General features: G+C 41.0%; 2 long non-coding RNA genes across 52 annotated transcripts; both read left to right on the forward strand.

Annotated features, from left to right (window-relative positions):
* The first annotated feature begins 738 nt into the window (after positions 1-738).
* On the forward strand, positions 739-15,902 carry LOC123135997 (uncharacterized). 50 transcript variants are annotated; one of them, XR_006466458.1, is made up of 27 exons: positions 740-1,335; positions 1,403-1,505; positions 1,792-1,864; positions 2,693-3,270; positions 3,552-3,660; positions 3,740-3,947; positions 4,131-4,293; positions 4,701-5,419; positions 5,597-5,683; positions 5,766-6,119; positions 6,205-6,288; positions 6,809-6,869; positions 7,269-8,495; positions 8,568-9,200; positions 9,320-9,520; positions 9,693-10,230; positions 10,310-10,359; positions 10,488-10,654; positions 11,341-11,464; positions 11,961-12,082; positions 12,641-12,784; positions 12,942-13,089; positions 13,866-14,196; positions 14,270-14,364; positions 14,569-14,624; positions 14,839-14,929; positions 15,099-15,404. It is a non-coding gene; the product is annotated as an uncharacterized lncRNA (long non-coding RNA). The 50 variants fall into 50 exon arrangements; XR_006466450.1 differs by having other exon boundaries at positions 13,866-14,010; positions 14,129-14,196; positions 14,270-14,624; XR_006466461.1 differs by having other exon boundaries at positions 741-1,335; positions 14,603-14,624.
* Positions 15,903-16,991: 1,089 nt separating this feature from the next.
* LOC123133646 (uncharacterized) lies at positions 16,992-18,483 on the forward strand. Of its 2 annotated transcripts, none has more exons than XR_006465337.1 (4): positions 16,992-17,447; positions 17,549-17,656; positions 17,735-17,901; positions 17,988-18,483. It is a non-coding gene; the product is annotated as an uncharacterized lncRNA (long non-coding RNA). The 2 variants fall into 2 exon arrangements; XR_006465338.1 differs by having other exon boundaries at positions 17,552-17,656.
* The last annotated feature ends 347 nt before the right edge of the window (positions 18,484-18,830 follow it).

Here is an 18,830-nt window from a genome sequence, read left to right on the forward strand (position 1 = left end):
CGCGGCAAGTTCCTTGAAATGCCTTGGTTGGCCTTCCCGGCAAGCTCCTCTTGTCGGGGTCTTGTCTTCTTGGCTTAAACACTTTGTTCTTGAATGGCTCCAAAGGAACCACGGAGGACCTTGGCGGTCACCCGGCAAGCCTTGCCGCGGGGCGCTGCGACTGCCCGTGCACAAGTTCGGGATACTAGGGTACCCCTACTCTAGTACACCGACAATGGACTTGAGTGAGGGCACTAGTCCCTCAACTACAGATGAAGGGAGCAGAAGTACTCCTAGCAATTTGCCTAAGGCTGCTACTAGGCAAAGGAGGAAAAGAACTTCAGATTCAGAGGATGAAGATTACAAAGCTGAGGAAGATGAGGCTACTTCCAAGAAGGTAGTTCTCAAGAAAGAATATGGCTCTGCACAGAGCACAAAACCAGGTCTGAAAAGGAAAGTTCCTGCCAAGAAGACACCAATGCCAAAGGCCAGAAAGTCCACTCAAGTGCCAGCTCAGCCTCAACCCAAAGAGGCACCTGCAAGGAAAGATACATCATCCAAACCTCAGAAAGTCCCCACTGGTGAAACTATGAAATTCCAAATTGAACATATAAAGGCTCCTAGAGTGATAGTCACAACGAAGGCCTCGAGCGCACGGTACCACGCGAGGGAAAAAAGACCACCGCACCGTGCCCGCGCGTGGGGTTGCAGCGCACCACGCGAGCACAAAAAACACCGCACCGTGCGAACGCTAGCCCCAATCCATAGCCCCGCGCCCCTCGCTCCTCCCTCCCTCGTCCACCCGAGCCACACGCACACCCAATCCCCTCCCCTCCAACCCTAGCCGCCCCGCTCCCCTCCCTCTCCACGGAGCCGCCGCCGCCTCCTCCCCTTCTGCCCTGCTCTCCATCGTGCCGCCTCTTCCTCCTCTTCACTGCCCTCTCCAGCGGCGGCAAAGAACGGCGGCGCTCGATCCGATCTGCTGAAGAGAAAAGATGAGAGAGGGAGAGAGACAAGGAAGGAGAGGAGGGAGAAAGATAGAGTAAAGAGGAGAGCGAGGTGTGACGACGGATGAGAGAGGGTGACCGGAAGGAGCGTGACGACCTGCAGACAAAGGGCGGTGGCAGCGCCGCTCGATTTGATCTGCGGGATAGAGAAGATGAGAGGGAGAGAGAGAAGGAAGAACATGAGAGGAGGGAGAAAGAGAGAGGAAAGAGGAGAGGGGGTCGACGGCCAACAGGAGAGGACCACCGGAAGGAGTGCCGCCGGCTCGTTGTCTTCCACCGCCGGCGTCGGCCTGCACCGGCGAGGTCGGGCGGGACCTTGCTTCCAGGGCGGCTTGATCACAGTCTACAGGTGACCACGTCCCTTCTCTCCCTCTCTATGTCATTTCTTCTCCTTTCTCACACGAAGAAACACACAGAACAGTAAAAATGGAGGATTTGGGGGCTGCTCAGTTTTGGAGTAGCAAACCATGGAGGATATGGGGCTGCACGTGCTTGGAGCAGCAAGCCATGGCAAAGAAGGTGAATAAGCAACACATACATGTACTGCTCAAAAGATGCATGTTTGGAAATTTTGTTTTTTGTTCTTAAGATTTCTTTCAATTGATCTGTACCTAGCAATCCCGTGTGCTTGCAATCACATATAGTTTTGGCCATGTTGCTACGAGGAAGCTTCCTTCAATTGAATCGATCCTCTCATTAGCTCATGGAGGGCATTGGCAGGAACAGAGTGGTCAACTGAATCTGATTGTTCATATATTCTATGGCTATATCAGTGCTTATCTCAGTTACATGATTTCTTTTGCAGTACTGCCAGGGGTTGCTGTTTGTTTACTGAAGGGGGTGTTGATCTGCTGCCCCTTGTTCTACACTCTGTCCAAGTATGAATTTGGATGCATGCTTACAAAGAATTATCTGATTACATGTTTGATGCTCTCTAAAAAATTGCTACAAAGATTCATAAGAAACTTCTCGTGATAGATTTACCATTTGGGATATTTCCAAATGTTTACTTTTAATTCATTAGCATATGCATATCCTCTGTTTTTTAATTCATTGTTGCCTCCTGTTTATTGTTTATGTTTGCCTTCTGGTGCTTCTGGTGTATGGGCAAAACAAGTCTGAGTACAAAGTGGTGAATTGCATTTCACATGCCAATATAAACAAAGAATAAAAAAGAAAACATGGTATTCTCTAACACAAGAGCATGATACCTTGGGTCCATTGGTGCAGACCAAGAGCAAAAAACTACCTATGCTGCAATAGCTTTAGTGGAAGTACAGTCAGGTGTTTATTTTTTTTACAGTTTTACCTAATTGGCTGGTTATCCACTTTATCTTTTGTACCTGCACATATAATCGATTCGCTGGCCCATACTTGCATGTTCCATAATTATCTTGGAGTGCTAGCAAGTAATTAGAACATATTCTTGGTCCATACTTGCATTAGAATATGCCACATAGAAGAAGGTGGCATATCTTGGGATAAGAATGGCCACATGAGCATTCTGTCATGATATTGTAATTAGTGATCGATACTTGTGGCAGTACTGCAATGATGATATGTTGCATGTTTGCACATGATGTCTGTAAATTCTTGATCTTCGTCGTGTCTCCTGCTTACTAATAGTTCAACTGAACCAATCTTTTTGGTCTTATTGCTATGCGCTTATGATTAATTGGCTCTATTTCTTGGTTGTTGTATTGTAGGATAGGGAGGCAGAAGAGAGGACATGTTGAAGAATCAAGGGGGACAACCACTATTCAGTTTTTCTTTGTTATTGCATTACAGGATTGTAGGGTGTTCAGATTTTAAATGCTGGCATTGATCGAGCTGTTAACTAGTTTTTAGTTCTGATTAGATGCGAATCATGTTTTAATTATGATGAGATGCAGAAATTGTTGAGACAGGGCATGAATGGTATATATTTTAGCCGTGCTTTTATTCCCTTTTGCCCTTTCCAAAGGGACTACTCTACTTTTGTTGACCATTAGTATATATTTTTCAGATCCAGATCCATTTATCTAATGAGAGGTGTATCAGAGAAATAAAAAATATATTGAACTACAGTTCGTGACTTTATGCGAAGAATTCTAAGGGAGCAAGTCATTTTACTGGGGCTAATAAACCCATACCCCGCATCTTGTCTGCCCCGGGTGCGGAGGCGAGCTTCCCGGCGATGGCGGCAGCGCTGGATTCGATCTGCAGGAGAGACAGGGAGGTGCGGCTTCAAATGGGAGAGGGTCTTGAGACAGCTTCACAAGTATTTATGATGATCGTTTGCATGGTGGGTCGTGCTAGCAATGTGCTTTGCATATACATGATTCAAATATTTGTTAGGTGTTTTAGTTTACACATTTCTCCTGAAAATCTGTATATGTGTATGCAGTCATTTTTTAATTGGCTACGATTCTTTTTAGTATTTTAGTTTACACATTTCTCTTGAGAATCTTCATATCGAACTGTAATAGTATGTATAATATAGGTTTGTATTTTTCCATTCCTTCTTGCCCAGATCTTCTGTTTCTATACCATACTGTTCTCGTGTCATCCCGTTAGTTCTTATAGGGCCTGCATATCAGCTGGGAGGAGCAGTGGCAAGCAGCAGCAGCGGTGGCAAGTAGAGGCAGTGGGCAGCAGAAGCCCATATGCATCTGCTAGGCTGCGTGAACTGTAGGTAAGCTTCTTAATCTCTGATATCCTACTCCGGTGTCTGATTTGGACTGAATTCGTGACCGTGTCATTATCCAACACAGATCGATTGAGTGCCCGACCAGGATTTAACTTGGCTGCTATAAGATGGAGGGGTCCTCAGCCGGAATCTCCATCAATTTGCGTCCTTGGGCCATAATCTCCATCAAATTCCGTCGAAATTTGCACGAAGCGTCCAATGTCGCCACAGAGTTTGCCGGAGGAACAAGAACATTGGTCCGTCCAGTGTCGCCTGCAGCGGCTACACCAAAGGTATTTATCCCCTTGAAAGCTAATCACCTCTGTCTGCCGCGATATGTACTGTTATACATGCAGTTTTCTTGCCACTTATCAGTAACCGTATTTGATGCTGCATTGGCTGGTTATTAAATCCTCAATCTGTTCCTTACAGCATAGGGTTGGATTACCTGAACTTTTCTGCATTTTTCCTCACAGTTGCTATGTCTGACGATCACACCAAATCAGACGCTGCACTTGAACACTATAAACAACAGATCAGATTTGTTGTTGTCCGGATAAATGTTCAGTCATTCCCTGTTGGAACAATCAAATCTTGATGTCGGTTCCCAATTGAGTTTCCTTCTATTTACGAACTTAGGTAAAGCCAGGTTAATGTTGTTTCCAGCCATTTGTTTTACACTCCATGTGAATACTAGAGCTTTGCTAGCTACAAACTGCTGAGCTAACAAGCAGGAGAGATAATTATTGTAGAACTTCATGCATTGGTTTTGCTGTCTTAAGTGTGTACAAAGTTCAATCAGCGTAGTGTGTATATCATTCTGATTAATTTCAGCTAATCAAGCTGATGTGAGATAACAAGGACAGATAATTATTGTAGAACTCCATGCATTGGTTTTGCTGTCTTAAGTGTGTACAAAGTTCAGTCAGCGTAGTGTGTATATCATTCTCATTAATTTCAGCTAATCAAGCTGATGCTGTAGCATTGGCCATTATTGATCTTAATTTGGCGTATTTATGCTCAAGTTAGCTGCGTGTATTCCACAGGGCCACATGAACAAGGATCATGCGGACGCTACAAAACTCATCGTGCAACACTCAACCTCTGTTAAGGCAAGTACAATATAGAGCTTACTTACGTGGTATCTGGTCATGAATGCGACTCTGCAAGATATACTAGAAAACAAGTTGTAGCTATATTAGTTTGTGAAACAGTTATACTATTTATCTTCTGTTGATTCCATACTTAAGTTTCTTTTTGTAACCAAATAACTGTAGTATTTTAGTTATTGGATTGTGTGTGCTCGGTCACAATGATATATTTAGTTGAAGATAGGAATGTTTTAGTTCAAGCATATGATAACTTGAGTGCAGCAGTAGATAAACATTCACTTACAAATTCTGCTCCAAATGGACAGTAATAGTAGTACGTGGGCAGTGTAAAATGTGTTTTTGTTAGTTCAGTGAAAATTAGAGATCAACCTGATGGTACTTCATTTTTATTCTAATATGCCAAATGCTATTAAGGAAATGAAGTTTCTTCCTCGATCAAGTTATCAGTCCTTGGTTCACTCTTGCCCTTTGCGCTTGATGAGACGGGTGAGGAGGAGGAGGAGGAGAGTGTGGGGGCATCTGGAGAGGAGCGAGGGGTGAGAAGATGAGAGGGAGAGAGATAAGAGGGACGTGAAGGGGAGAAGAGGGGTGTGGCAGGGCCGGACCTCCTGCCCGGACAAGGCACGCGGCGGATGCGCGACGTCATTTCTTTGGTATTGTCTCCTCTCTACTGCTCCCCACCCATCCCTTCTTCCAGATCTCTTCTTCTCTCATGTACTCCCCTGCTGGTGAACACAAAGGGATGGATCTGGCCACCAGGTCACCTAACACTTTCTTTAACCTTGTTGATATAGGTTGCTTTTTGGTTACTAACTGCTTATTTTTTCCAGGGACATGCTGGGCTTGCTTTCATCCTATATGCGCAAGATAGAAAAAACATCAAGTGGAGATATGGGGAAAATCTGGGCTTAAGAATGGTAGGCTATTTCTTCTCGTGTATGTTGTTTACCTTGGTTGTTTATGCTTGCTAATATTTTTCTTGTATATATCTATTTGTAGGTTGAGTTGTGGATATTTTGCTCAAAGCATTCTGGAGTCAGAGGAATTAGCTCCATACACCTTGTCAATGGTGTTGCTGAACAGGATACCACATAAGTTGGGCTGGATGATGAAAATTCTGCTCAAATAAGATCTAAGCGCAAGAGTAAAGACAAATTCATGAACCTCACACCCATGAGCTCAGGTTTGTCCAACCTAAACAAAGCACAGACAATAGAGCTCGTTACCTCAACATGTGATATTAGAGGCACGGAAAATCAACAAGTTCAATGCACAAATATGGTTGTTGATCAGCCTACATGGGCTGGGAATCTTGTGAGCAATTCTGGTGATGTTTCTACATTTCTTAGAAAGGTACCTGCTAATCTTACAGAGCAAGATTTTTGTACATATGTTTTGGTGTTATTAGTTAAGTGGGTTTTATGCTTTTACTTGGCAGCTAATTGACCAAGGAAAAGTTAGTGTTGGTGATATACAATCAGAACTGAGTCTCTCATCTGAATCGTTGGAAGCTGCTCTTGAGGTAATTTGTATTGGATTTATGTACTTTATAAACTGTTTCTCTAGGTTGCATGTACATAACTTCTTCTAAACATGATTGGGTCCGTTTTTCAATGTTCACTATTTGATTTTTTCCGATAAACATGATTGGTAAAATTTGACAGTTGTATGAAAAACATAATGGTAGAGATAGAGTTAACTCTAATTTATGATTTTGACATGTTCTGTAGTTATAAGTGATAACAAACTTATAAGTTGACTGAAGCTTAGCATAGGCATATAGCTCTGTCTATGTAGTGATGTCATAATATTTTACATGCTACACTGTTTAGGACTTAAATCCTACTACCTCTTTAACCATTTCCCTCTGAAACCTAGGTTAGAATTGTCCCCTGTTAAGTGGTTGTACCAGCTACTAAATTAGTCACGCACACATGTTCGAACTGTTTCTTGCCTCTGAATCCCAAGTTAGGATTGTCCCTTGTTAAGTATGTGCTTGTACCCGCTGCTAAATTAATGACACACTTTCATTTTGGTTGCAGAAAATTGGGGGCAAATCATGGCTGGAGCATATGTGAACTTGGCCTCCGGTCATTTATTCAGGTTTCTGGTTTTGCTTGGGAGAGTACAATGTGTTTCCCTTTGTTTATTTAAACAATCTGTATCTAATTCCTGTGAACCAGATCGTGCTTGTGAGAGTAGCATGTGTTTCCTTCAAGCATGTTGCTTGCTGGTTTTAGATTATTGATTTAGTTACATACATAGACCGTTGGATGGTTGGCTTGCCTATATGTATAAAAGAAGGTGTGATCCATTTTATTGTTCGGTATATTTGTGTCAAGGAAATAAGACAGACAACATGTCTGTTCCCTTGGATATATGCTACCAAACATAAAATTCTTTTAGTTTGTTTGGGCGAAAGAAATTGTTGTTTGAGTTATACGTCTTAGATACCTCTGTTCACTACTTTACTGCTCTTTCCTTAATTTTGAGAGGACACAGGAGAGGGAGCTACAACGGCAGGAGAAGAATGCAACAAGGTGCGGTCTTCTGTTCGATGCCAAGGGCCTATCTGGCAGCGATTTCCTCTGTGAGTACTCCACTACATGCCTTCCGTCGAATCCTGAAGATGTTGCTAGCGTCTTGAAGGATTACTTATATTTGCTCCCTAATTTCCTGGATTATACCAAGTGAGTTGGATCATCCAGGGTTGGCGAAACTGATATTCAAATTTGTTCTGTTCTTTAGACCAGATATTAGCCCTTTCTCTCTATTTAACATATTTCAAGTTCTCATGTTACATTATAGTAAATATTCAATTCACTTCTAATTTGTAGACAGGTCATTAGCCTTTTCTCTCTATTTAACACATTTCAAGTTCTCATGTTACATCAAAAGTACGCTGGTTAGGATGTTTGCAACATGCCGTGTGTTGTAATCTTTGTCCACTGTACATGCACAGATTAAATACTTTCATTAGTACTTTTACATATTTCAAGTTCTCATTGTTCAGTTTGTTGGTTTAATAGAGAATGTTCCTGATCCTTACTTTCATAGGTACATTTAGAAGTCACAATAGAGAAGGTTCGTAGCCTTGGCTCCAAAGCTTCAAGCTCTTATAGAAATTAGAACTGAGGGCCTTTTAAAATGAGTCCTGCATAATATTGTTGTTCAGTGGGATGCAGGATTTTTATTTGTCTGATCGGCTATCCTTGGTGCTGATTTACGTACCGATTTCATCATCATATGACTACAATAAAGAAGTTGTGTGTATAAATATTTCTAACTGCTGATGCTTGCATCAGTGATTTCAATTCTGTTGGCCTCCTTAAGATTGCTTGGGAATGTGAGGCTTAAATTTTTTAACCCTGTGCAATGTGCTTCTCGGGTGTGGATTTGTGTCTAACTAATTAACGGTTCTATTAATACAGATATGTCCTGGTACATTATATGGGTATTGCATCGCTTGTATTTATAGTAAGTGGATTTTTCTCATATGTTTCAATATGTGCCTGAATAATATTAATGTACACTCTTTCAATACATGGTTTACCCTTGGCCTTTGCGCCATTGGCGCAACTGGTCATCTAGTCTAACATATAAAGCCTCAAGAAGTGCTAGGCACAACCAATGCCTCGAGCGCACGGTACCACGCGAGGAAAAACCACCGCATCGCACCGCGCGTGGGGCCACAGCGCACCACGCAAAGGAAAAAAACACCGCTCTGTGGTGAGCCCCGCGCCCGTCCGCTTTCTCCTCCATCCCCCTCGTCTCCAGCCCTAAAATCTTTTCCCCCTACAGCGTCCTCATCCCCTCCACTCCCTCGACAACGGTGGCGGCGGCCCCCTCTGGTGGCGGAGGAGGAGGGGGGAGATGGTGGCGCGGCGGCGACCTTCCCCTCATGCATCCCATTCCCTCACGCATCCCATCCCCCCTCGTCATCCCGGATCCCACCGGACCCGAGGCGTGCGGGCGCGGCGGCGACCTGCAAGGGAAGGGCAACGCTCGAATCGATCCAGCGCCATGGATCGGTCCCTGCGGGAAAAAGAGAAAATGAGGGAGAGAGAAGGAAGGATAGGAAGGAGAAAGAGAGAGGAAAGAGGAGAGGGAGGTGCAGCGTTGACCGACGGCTCGCGCGGTGGTGCGGCAGACGACAGCCTCAGTGGGTGTGAGACGACACCATGCAGCTCCTGTGCCACGCAACCCTCTCCTCGCAGGCTCAACAGGAGGTTCCCGAGCCAGCTCGGGCCACTGCTACCTCTTCCTCGCCGCCCAACAGGTCGCCGTGCTGGGGGAGCAGGGTAGCATCGGGTCCACAGCCTGGGGTGGAGGCCTTCCCAACTCGGACTGCGCGTCCTCCTCTTTGCCGCATCATCGCCCTGGCCAGCTGAGCACCAACCCGACGGCGACGACATCCGATGCCAACACACCGAGGTGAGCTTCACCAAATACTCTCTCTCTCTCTCTCTATCTATCTATCTATCTATCTCTACCTATCTCTTCATGCGGCCTCCTCCCTCTTTGTAATCTTTCGAGATTGATTTTGTTTCCAGGTTATACTCCAATCAAACATGTGAATATTTACCAGAGTGCTTCAAGATCGATCCAATGATCCACTGCCGCTCTGCTGTTGAGACTAATTTGGACGGGAATGGTGATTTCATGGTTGATTATGTTACTTGGTTCTTGCTCTTGGAGTTACTGTGAATACATTCAACACTCCTGGTGTGATGGAGCATTGCCACTTTCTGAAGGTAAAATCCTGATTGGCATTGTGTGTTTCTTTACTGTTCTGCTATTTCTCATGTTTCAATCCTGAGATGCAAGTTACAGTTTAATTTCCTGCAAACTCTCGAGATATATGGTATTTGTACAGTGCAGTATTAGTCATATCTTGTGCTTACAGCCTCACATTGTAAATGTCAGGTAGTGGAGGATGCCCAAAAGATTCAGAAGAGCGTGATAGACTGCTTTGAAAAGGAGTCACTTCCTAACCTCAGTGAAGAGGAGAAAAGGAAGATCCTTCACTTTGTGATTATCGGTGGTGGACCTACTGGGGTTGAATTTGCCGTGGAGTTGCATGATTTTCTTGTCGAAGATCTTGTGAAGCTATATCCTGCAATTGAAGAAAACTCTCAACTCCTACTTGCGCTCCGCCTCTTCCTCCTTTTCATCGCTCAATAGGAGGCAGTTCGTCTAGCCGTGCAGCAGACCGCGTCCTCAGCGGGTCGGTGACGGCAGTTGCAGCTGGTGCACGATGACGATTCCAACGACAACAGGAATCTGCAACTTGTTAGACTTCTTTGCAACCCCAACAAGGCCCTCATCTGCTTTGTCTACATATATGCATGATTTCTATGATTGGAATCAGATAGCACTAACTATGTGTCGGACTGCTAATATTTATTTGTTTGATGATCCTTGAAGCGCACTCTATGCTCATACATGATCCCACATATTCCAGGTATAATGATACTATCTTTAGTGTTCTGTTCACGGGAATTTGACAAGTCACTGCTTAAGATTTCTTAACTTTTGTACAGATGCTTTCTTGAGGCTTTGGCTAAAATCAGTGGTGTACGTCACTCATCAGGTTGAGTTTTTACCAGTTGCTGATCTTATTATTCTGGTTATATTGCCATGAGTAAAAAAATAGTGCACTTCTTTTTGAGGAATCTTCATGCATATTTGTTGTATCCTTACAAAGTAATTGTACTTTAGGTAACTAATGACGGGCTAATGCCTTAAGCTGGGACATACAACAAAATACTTATTTTATGGGAGGAGTTTATGGAACCGGGTAGTGCTCATCAGGATGCTCTTGCAGCAAGTGACACAATCGATGTGTCTAATGGAGCCAGTGAATAACCTTGCCACCCTTCAGTATGGTCAGTTTTAATATATACTACAATTTTTGTATGCAAGAGTGACCTTCTACTGTTCTAAATGTAGTGTTTTGTTTAAAAAGAAATTCCATGCGCAGATTTAATGTGTACGATCGAACTATCTTTAGTTTATCAAGGTACTCTTTCTAATATTTTACTGTAATAGCAGGTTTTAGCGAATATTTAGTATTGAGGTGTTGATGACAACAAACACTATCCTGCTTGTCTGTTTTCTAGACGTGTTTCTATATGCTTTTAAGTTGTTAGTTGTGATACTTTTTATTGTCTTTCGAAATTAAGATGTGCTCTGTATATGTGATGATACTATATACTTTCTACAGTTATTGAACTATATACTTTTTTTTATTTATGCTTATGGAGTGCTTAGTTAATTGCTTGGAAGTAGATTTTATAGATACCAATAGAAATAGTAACTTGGGATTTATTTCTGTTCAACCTCTGTGATCTAGATGAGCAAAGCAACAACTTTGGCTTTATTTCTTTGAGATGAAGATAAGCAAAACAGTAACTTGGATTTTAATTATGTTGTCTATGATGTAGATGAGCAAGATTTCTAACCTACAAAGTAATTTATTTTAGCATGGTTTTGTCACTATGATTGGTAATATGAAGTTTATTTATTCTAGGCTCCTATCTTTAGACAGTCACATCCATGTTCGTACTTTTAGAATAGTTGTTGCAACGGGGAAGAGCATTTCTGCAATAGCAAGATATCACGACCCAATGGGCATAGGCCGAACCAACCACCATCACTATTGCTTCAGGATTAGATAGCCAACTTCCACTCATGAGGTGAGTTTGCTTACTCTACTTTCAGTGTACTATGCAGATATGTTGGTTAGAAATTTTGCTATGTGCCTGTCAAGTTGATTAGATATGAAAAATATGCTCTATAATATCCACATAATACTTGTTTAGATTGGCTTTTCCCTGGTTCATCAGTGCACACATGAAACCGGTAATAAGAAGAGAATCACCTAAGTTTTTTGTAGTCTATTTTAGTAAGCATGTTCATAATATTAGGATAGTTTAATTTGAGAACAATTGGCTAGAGGAACGATGTAATTTGATACTCTGTTATGTTGATCTCCAGAGAAATTTGGTTTTCGTTTTTCATTGATGTACGTTAATCTGTTGTGAATCTTGTTCTCTTAATCGACGTGTTTCTTCTGGCCAAATTCTAATTTCTTAGCTTGCTCCATCCCGTTTTTTTGTGTCCCTACCTTGAAGATAAGTCCAGTAGTTCACTCATCCTATTTATATATTTGACAACTTCGTTCTTCTCTAGCGTTGCAGCTATATTCGCACAGTGTCTCATATTATGTGGTCCGAGATTGCAATTATTTGGCTGATTCAAACTTACTTTATCTTCAATGGATTTGAACTCCAACCAAATTCAAGTGATGAAAGGTCAATTTCGTTCCTTTTGCTCACTTCCATCTATGGGATACATATTTTTGAATACAATGCTCTTTTAGGAAAGAAAGCTCCGCTCTTACAGCTTCCTGACAACTCCATATCAGGCAGTCGCCGCGCCTCTCTGTCGCTGCTATGAGTTTTCTTAATTCACAAAAATTGTGGGTTACAGATTTTAAATACAATGCTTTTTTTAGGAAAGAAAGCATGGCTCACTGCTTGTCAACTACATATCAGTTGAGAGCTGGTCATGATAAATATGGGTCCAAATATTATTCACGGTAATTTAGTAAAGAAAACAGATCAGACCTGAAGCCTATTTATCTTTGTTTCTCGGTATATGCATACACCGGTATTCACTGGTAGTTTTGGAATAATCATCTTTTGTGGTTACTGGAAGGTAGAAATACGGGAGATAGCACACACGCATTGGCATAGTAAATGTTTGAACCAGACCATCCTAAAACCATTTCTTTACACTAAGCCCCCTACTTCCTAAAAGATTTTCTTTTCAGTTTACTGAATATATTTTTCTTGCTTGAACTAGAACAGGGGAGCAAGCGGCAGAAGATTGTGACATTGTTGCTATTTGGAGATGCATCAAAATACAGACAAGGTCCTGCATTTTGTGAAAGGTGCAATATTGAATCTTCTTGCACTGATCTAGAATGGATCGTGACTTCTCCCAAAAGTGAGGTATATTGAGTTTGTTGGCACATAGTTAGATATTGTTAGAAGTCCTGGTTGCAATTCGTTTTTTTTGCATCTACCGGTAGCTCTTCTACTTCTGGTTCATACTTCCTAAAAGATTTTCATTTCAGTTTACTGAATATATTTTTCTTGCTTGAACTAGAACAGGGGAGCAAGCGGCAGAAGATTGTGACATTGCTGCTATTTGGAGACGCATCAAAATACAGACAAGGTCCTGCATTTTGTGATAGGTGCAATATTGAATCTTCTTGCACTGATCTAGAATGGATCTGACTTCGCCCGAAAGTGAGGTATATTGAGCTTGTTGGCACATAGTTAGATATTGTTAGAAGTCCTGGTTGCAATTCGTTTTTTTTGCATCTACCGGTAGCTCTTCTACTTCTGGTTCATGGAATGAATATTCCATGTCTATAGTTTGTTGTATGCAATACCTATCAGGAAGGAATTTATTGCTGCAGATTGATATTTGAATTTTAAATAGATACATCAACTCCCAAAAGCATTACTAGGCTTGTTAAATGCATGCAGTATTGATCTTGTGGTTGAGAACCAATTTTTATTTCTATGTACAAGCTATATTTATTCCCAAAAAAATTATATGCATGTCAGGTTCAGAAATAATTTCTCAAAAACGAATGAGTTCAGAAAGATTAGTGAACCAAAAGGACTTAGACATCATCAGTGAACCATTACTGGATATAGTGCAATGTTTGATAGTTTGTCATGTAATCGGGTTGATTTTGCTGAACTAAGCGTCTCTCGGTATATTTGTTAGAAAATGATTTTTAACACAATGTTTTGATAGCAAGTTATCCAAAATTAATACCTGAAGCAAGCGATAGAGTGTTTTTGTTCGTGTGGCATATTCAGCCATTGGCACTATCATGAAATGGGTTACTTTGCCATATTGATATGGTTCACACACCATATGTTCATTTTCAATGCTGTAGAGGTTCTTTTTTAGTAACTGGTGTGTCCATGTTGGTGCAGTTACATCTATGATAATGCAGGGTATACTGCAGGGTCCACGATACCTTAGTAAGTAATTTTACCGCAAATATTGCAGGGTGTGGTGTTGCTTTCTAAACTTGACTCAGTATGCCACTCCAGACGCCTGTCCAGCCTCCCTCAGCATGTGCTCCGCTCACCGGCGCTCGCCATTGCCCTGCATTGGTCGAGCCATCGCTAGGAGTCTCCTTTTCCTAGCCCAGGTTCCGGATGACAACTTAGTCACATCACTACTGAAATCATATCTCGGGAGCTATCACCATCACTATTGTTTTAGTTATAGATCATGTAATTCATTTGAAATGCTTTCGATCTTCTCAGGTCATGTGGGAACATATCGTGGAATGCATTTGCTTTTTCTTCTCTGTGTCATTCAATTAAGTTCATAGGTGCTTAAGAAAATGGTCCATGCCTTCCTTTGTTTTTTGCTATTGATGCAAGTTGATTTATTTTCACTTTCAGGCAGCTAGGCAGATGGAGTTCTTCATTTGGACAAGTAAAATATGGCAACTTCTCGTTGTTTCTCACCTCACAGTTACCATGGAACTCTTGAATTGGTTAGAGCTACTCTCTTGAAAAACAAACCTATGTTTGAACCTCTGTCATGTATTTCTGTTTTTTATATCTTCCTGCAAAAGCTTTGGTCGAACTATGAAATTGCTACATGATTGCTTTTGTCGTATTTCTCTTTTGATTTGATACCTTGGTTTCCATCTCTATGCATTGTTTCTTCTACATCGTTTGTCTGGTTTCGCAAGAAGGATGCTTAAAGGTGCAACTCCTTCATTTATATAGCCATGCACGTTTCTTTTGCAAGGTTAGTCCTATTGTAAATTTCAGGTTCATATATACCATATTTCGGTGTGAATGTCAGTCTCTTGATTTTTACATTCCTGACAGCATTTGCCGCACATTCCATAATACTTTTGTTTTATATTCTAAACAATTGGATTGAATAGTTCAAGCCACATGTCTGATATCACATCTGAATTAAGTTGTCCTTTATGTGACGTGGGGTGCTGCCTGTGCAGTGGCTCCTCTTTCTCCAGTGGGTGCGGTTCGTGGGAGCTCGTGGGCGCACGACATCTCTTGTTGGTGTAGTCTTTTGTTGGTTCCACTACAGTAAGTGGATCCATTGATCTCCCTGAACCTTGATTTACAAGTACACTTTATTGCATCGACCATCTAACTAATATTGTGCCCTTCCAATACGTAGCAACATATTCTTTTTTCAGCTCTTCCGATACATTAACCAGATCTCGATTCTCACATGGCTTGCCATGTACTGCAGATAGCCCGGAAACTTTATGAAGTGCAAAATCTTTCTGAGAACAAGAAACATGGTTAACAGTGTACCTCAGATCAAATGGATTTCATGTAGGCACCATCCTACTTTTTTAGTTGATTGTCAAAGTAGTTCTGATGTTTATTTGTTTTGCATGCATATTTTAAGTATAAAGGTTGCCTTCCTTTGTTCCCATTGGTTTTCTTTGATCAATGTAGTGATCCACACTAAAACGTGTATGAAAATGTTTCTGCTGGGGCATTTGTGCATCAAGCCTATGGATAAGAAAAATTAGATATATGGGCTCTAAAATATTCTATAGTTGCATGTTTCTTATCTGACCAAATTGCACTGTTTTATTTTAGATCTCGTGTTTGTCCAAGCCTAAAGGTAATGAACAAGAATTTTTGTGCTTGCTTGGCTACTGTGTGAAAAAGCATATTTTTTACTAGAGTTATAAGCTATAGATTTTGAATATGCTCCAATTTGGTCACTTTTGATCGATTTTGAATATGATCCAGTGTGATCACTTTTGAGCTTCAATCAGATAAAGAATGTATCTTTTCCATATAGTTCCTGATCAGAAAAGCCTCATATGCAGGTTTGGGACATATGCATCAAGGTGCCAGGTTATATGCATAGTTTTGATAAGAAAATATCCACCATTGCCATGATATTGATATATTATACCATCAGGTGGATATGCTGTTGTGCATGTTGTGAGTATTTGTTAAGAGATGAAAATAGAAAACTACTTTTCATAACGACTTCTATTTCCTTTGGCACTACTACTTGACAGTAGTTCAACTCCGCTGGATGGAATGCACTTTTTCTAACATCCCAATTTAGAAAATTAATCTGCGACTACCTGTTGCCAGATCCATAAACATGTTCGACTGAAAAAAGATACCTTGTAGTCATTGGACTTGACAAGATAGCGTGTCTGACCTAGGTTCATGAAAATAGTTATGCTTGATTGCAATATGGCACCATCCCGTGCGTTGCCGTGGCCACCTATATGGGAGCAACCATCGGTCATCGCTCAGTCTCAAGATCGCCATGACACCTGAACTATTCTGCTGAATAATCTCTTGCATTGTTTATATTACCTCATTTGCATCTATATATAGAAATACATAGGCAGCAAGCACGAATCATTCGTTTCAAAAAACATTACATAGACAACCATCTTGCGTTGCAACGGGAGAGAAAAAATAACACACGCTCTTAACTCAACAACCATCACTCAAGACCACAATGGGTCCATCTCCTTTATTTTTGCGAGGCATCATATTTGTGTTGCCGCTTATCCTCCTTCTCCCCCTCGCTGGCGATGGCCTCGGTGTTCACACAAAACAACAAAAAACTTGTGTTGAATATGGTTAATCCTAAGGCGTCTGTCTCTCCCTCTCTCTTCCCCCTCTCTCTCTCGCTCGCTCGCTTTCTCTCACTCTCGCGATGAGAAATCTATTGTTTTTCCCTGCGACATTTTTCAGAGGTATGTATGTGTAGTTATTGATGTTTTCTTTTCCGTATATGGTTATAGTGGGGTGTTTATTTGCAATCCGGATCGTCGCAGGTATGAAAAAAAAAGAATTGCATTATAAATTATAAGTTTGCTTCCATAACAATATTTTAAAAATATTTAACATGTAAAATTAACATCATATTAAGATTCCACACATTTTTCTAATAAAATTTCATATATAATATGTTAAAATCAAAGTTACGGTTTAAAAGATACAGATAATTTAGAAAATTATTTGGTTTGACACGAATATATTCCAAAATAATATTTAAAAATACTTAAAAGGTAAAAAAATCTCATATTCATATTCTACATATTTTTCTAATCATATTTCATATATAACATGTTCAAATCGGAGTTACGGTTTAAAAGATATGGATGATTTTAAAAAGCATTTGTTTGACTTAAATATGATCCGCGGATGAATTACCTAAAACATCGGGGGGGTTTCGAGAAATGTAAAATAAAGGTTCGGATGTGACTTAAATCCGGACGGCGGGTTGATTTCAAAAAAAGACAGAGACTTTTATGTAAAATACGAAAATAACGATTCGTTTTAACTTAAACCAGGACTGCGGGTTGAATTCTCTGAAATAGAGGGACTTTTCTGAAAAATGCCATGACGGACGAAAGAAACCCAATTTGCTTTGTTATTAGATAAAGATAAAGACTATATTAAGACACATGCATCACTGTTAAACATTCCAACTGAAACCACAGCCAGATAGGTCAGCTTAATTACTCTACTACTTCTTTCTAGATGACATCAGTTAAACAGGAGGAGGCAGACACAATCAGTGATATTAGCGGTGGCCAAATTACCCATGGTAATGCTCAAAAACATACTTATGACGACTATTGACTTAGGTTTCAAATCATAGGCATTGTTTTATCTTACCATGATCTTAACTATTCATCACCGTGTCAGAAGCACAACAAGCCATTCAAGTATCTTCATCGCCCATGCAAAGCAAGCTCAACCCAAAAGTTCAAAGGCAAGAAAATCCATCTAAAGCCTGAAAAAACATTCCCCGTGGTAAGAGTTACATTACTCTTCTCATTCCAACAACTCTCACAACTGCTAAATGGTATAACTTTCTATAATTTAACATAGGTGAGCTTGGCATCCATCACTTAGATGAGTTCAGTCGCCACATTGTGTGGGGTAACACAGTTAAGCTCTATAACCATAATGTTCTTAGACTGCGAAAGATCATTCGCAACACCATCACGCCTGATCGCTACATGACAAAAACATTTGCAGCACATGGCAAAAGAATGGTAATCCTTTGCAATCACCCTATTCTGTTTCATACAATGACATGGTATAAAATGATATACTAACTAACCTTTACTGTTATTTTCAGTACTTTGTGGTTCCCTTTTCCCGCACATGGATGCTGTCACAGCTCGCTTTATCAAGGGTGTTGACAAAAGGGCAACCATCACTAGAGGATGAGTGACTTCTTCGGTCAGGCTCACATGAACAAAGGGCAAGCATATATATGCTCGCCTTCAAATGCACTTCCAAGCGACCACGCCTCATCGTCTACCCAATATAAGCAAGTTGCAAGAGCCTCTTGCTATATAACTTAGCATTAATATAGATGCCTACCAAGACTTCTATGTTTATCATCCTTTTGGATCTTATGCTTAGACTGCCGTGTGGTATGCTTTTCAAACAGCCATGATGAAAGAAACATATGTTTTCTCCTTGAAGTGCACGTCCAAAGGCCTCTGCAAATCACAAGAATCCTTTGCTACCTGACTTAGTATTACTACCAGTACCTGCCGATACTTTTATATTTGGCATCATTTTGGATCTCATGTAAAACATGTATCATCAGTAGTCATCTATCTATAATCAATCAGTACTTATTTCCATATGTTTTATTTCTACGGGTTCCCTTTTCCCACACATGGATGCTGACCACGGTGAACTTCCAATCACAACTGGAGACGAAACAACCACTATCACGGCCCACTTTATAAGGGAGTTGACAAAAGGGCCACCATCACTAAAGGCTGGAGCGACTTCTTTCTTCGGACCCACATGAACGAAGGGCAAGCATATGCTTTCGGCTTCAAATGCACTTCCAAGGGATTGTGCCTGATTGCCTACTCAATATAAGCAAGCTGCAGGAGCCCCTTGCTATATAACTGACCACGGTGAACTTCCAATCACAACTGGAGACGAAACAACCACTGTC

This window comes from Triticum aestivum, chromosome 6B (assembly GCF_018294505.1).
Source record: "Triticum aestivum cultivar Chinese Spring chromosome 6B, IWGSC CS RefSeq v2.1, whole genome shotgun sequence".
In the NCBI taxonomy this organism is placed as follows: domain Eukaryota; kingdom Viridiplantae; phylum Streptophyta; class Magnoliopsida; order Poales; family Poaceae; genus Triticum; species Triticum aestivum.